The 3,022-nt window shown below is 42.8% G+C and overlaps 1 pseudogene; it reads left to right on the top strand.

Annotated features, from left to right (window-relative positions):
- Positions 1-541: 541 nt before the first annotated feature.
- Positions 542-2,321, top strand: LOC102408441 (annotated as a pseudogene).
- Positions 2,322-3,022: the final 701 nt, after the last annotated feature.

The raw sequence follows: 3,022 nt of genomic DNA, 5'->3' as shown, positions 1-3,022 counted from the left end.
GGTCCGTCTAGTCAAGGCTACGGTTTTTCCTGTGGTCATGTATGGATGTGAGAGCTGGACTGTGAAGAAGGCTGAGCACCGAAGAATTGATGCTTTTGAACTGTGGTATTGGAGAAGACTGTTGAGAGTCCCTTGGACTGCAAGGAGATCCAACCAGTCCATTCTGAAGGAGATCAGCTCTGGGATTTCTTTGGAAGGAATGATGCTAAAGCTGAAACTCCAGTGCTTTGGCCACCTCCTGCAAAGAGTTGACTTACTGGAAAAGACTCTGATGCTGGGAGGGATTGGGGGCAGGAGGAGAAGGGGACGACAGAGGATGAGATGGCTAGATGGCATCACTGACTTGATGGACGTGAGTCTGGGTGAACTCCAGGAGTTGGTGATGGACAGGGAGGCCTGGCGTGCTGCAATTCATGGGGTCGCAAAGAGTCGGACACGACTGAGCGACTGAACTGAACTGAACACCTAAAGCAACTGGAAAAGGAAGAAATGAAAAACCCCAGGGTTAGTAGAAGAAAAGAAATCTTAAAAATTAGAGATACGTTTGTGAGGTTACTCCTTTCTGCCCGTGGACGCCGCCGAGAAAGCATCGTTGAAGTCTTCCCCGCCTCCACTGCCATCATGTCTAAATCAGAGTCTCCCGAAGAGCCCAAACAGCTGCAGAAGCTCTTCATCGGAGGATTGAGCTTTGAAACAACCGATGAGAGTCTGAGGAGCCATTTTGAGCAATGGGGAACGCTCACAGACTGGTAATGAGGGATCCAAACACCAAGCGCTCCAGAGGCTTCGGGTTTGTCACATACGCCACGGTGGAGGAGGTGGATGCAGCCAAGTATGCAAGGCCACACAAGGTGGACGGAAGAGTTGTGGAACCAAAGAGGGCCGTCTCAAGAGAAGATTCTCAAAGACCTGGTGCCCACTTAACTGTGAAAAAGATTTTTGTTGGTGGCATTAAAGAAGACACTGAAGAACATCACCTGAGAGATTATTTCGAACAGTACGGGAAAATTGAAGTAATTGAAATCATGACTGACCGAGGCAGTGGCAAAAAGAGAGGGTTTGCTTTTGTAACCTTTGATGACCATGACTCTGTAGACAAGATTGTCATTTAGAAATACCACACTGTGAATGGCCACAATTGTGAAGTGAGAAAAGCCCTGTCTAAGCAAGAGATGGCCAGTGCTTCATCCAGCCAGAGAGGTCGAAGTGGTTCTGGAAACTTTGGTGGCAGTCGTGGAGGTGGTTTTGGTGGGAATGACAACTTTGGTCGTGGAGGAAACTTCAGTGGTCGAGGTGGCTTTGGTGGCAGCCGTGGTGGTGGCGGATATGGTGGCAGTGGGGATGGATATAATGGATTTGGTAATGACGGAAGCAATTTTGGAGGTGGCGGAAGCTACAGTGATTTTGGCAATTACAACAATCAATCTTCAAATTTTGGACCCATGAAAGGAGGAAACTTTGGAGGCAGAAGTTCTGGCCCCTATGGTGGTGGAGGCCAATACTTTGCCAAACCACGAAACCAAGGTGGCTATGGTGGCTCCAGCAGCAGCAGGAGCTATGGCAGTGGCAGAAGGTTTTAATTACTGCCGGGAAACAAAGCTTAGCAGGAGAGGAGAGCCAGAGAAGTGACAGGGAAGCTACAGGTTACAACAGATTTGTGAACTCAGCCAAGCACAGTGGTGGCAGGGCCTAGCTGCTACAAAGAAGACATGTTTTAGACAATACTCATGTGTATGGGCAAAAAACTCGAGGACTGTACTTGTGACTAATTGTATAACAGGCTATTTTAGTTTCTGTTCTGTGGAAAGTGTAAAGCATTCCAACAAAGGGTTTTAATGTAGATTTCTTTTTTTTTTTTTTTTTGCACCCATGCTGTTGATTGCTAAATGTAATAGTCTGATCATGACGCTGAATAAATGTCTTTTTTTTTTTTTTAATGTGCTGTGTAAAGTTAGTCTACTCTGAAGCCATTTTGGTAAACTACCCCAACAGTGTGAAGTTAGAATTCCTTCAGGGTGATGCCAGGTTCCATTTGAAATTTATTTACAACCTGCTTGGTGGAGAAGCTGTTGTCTTCAGAACCTTGGTGTAGTTGAACTGACAGTTACTGTGTTGTGACCTGGAGCTCACCATTAAAAGGGTCACGCATGCAAAGTCATGGAGTTTTTTTATTTTTGGGGGTTATTAATGACTGTTGGCACATCCTATGCAATATATCTAAATTGAATTATGGTACCAGATAAAGTTATAGATGGGAATGAAGCTTGTGTATCATCCATTATCATGTGTAATCAATAAAAGATTTAATACCCTCTTGAAAAAAAAAAAAGAAATCTTAAAAATTAGGGCAGAAATAAATGTAAAAGAAACAAAAGAGACCATAGCAAAAAGCAACAAAGCCAAAAGCTGGTTCTTTGAAAGGATAAATAAAATTGACAAACCATTAGCCAGACTCATCAAGAAACAAAGGGAGAAAATCAAATCAATAAAATTAGAAATGAAAATGGAGAGATCACAACAGACAACACAGAAATACAAAGGATCATAAGAGACTACTATCAGCAATTATATGCCAATAAAATGGACAATGGGGAAGAAATGGACAAATTCTAAGAAAAATACAACTTTCCAAAACTGAACCAGGAAGAAATAGAAAATCTTAACAGACCCATCACAAGCACGGAAATTGAAACTGTAATCAGAAATCTTCCAGCAAACAGAAGCCCAGGTCCAGACGGCTTCACAGATGAATTCTACCAAAAATTTAGAGAAGAGCTAACACCTATCCTACTCAAACTCTTTCAGAAAATTGCAGAGGAAGGTAAACTTCCAAACTCATTCTATGAGGCCACCATCACCCTAATACCAAAACCTGACAAAGATGCCACAAAAAAATAAAACTATAGGCCAATATCACTGATGAACATAGATGCAAAAATCCTTAACAAAATTCTAGCAATAAGAATCCAACAACACATTAAAAAGATCATACACCATGACCAAGTGGGCTTTATCCCAGGGA

Source organism: Bubalus bubalis, chromosome 16 (assembly GCF_019923935.1).
Source record: "Bubalus bubalis isolate 160015118507 breed Murrah chromosome 16, NDDB_SH_1, whole genome shotgun sequence".
Taxonomy (NCBI): domain Eukaryota; kingdom Metazoa; phylum Chordata; class Mammalia; order Artiodactyla; family Bovidae; genus Bubalus; species Bubalus bubalis.
This window is presented reverse-complemented; position numbering and strand designations above follow the sequence as displayed.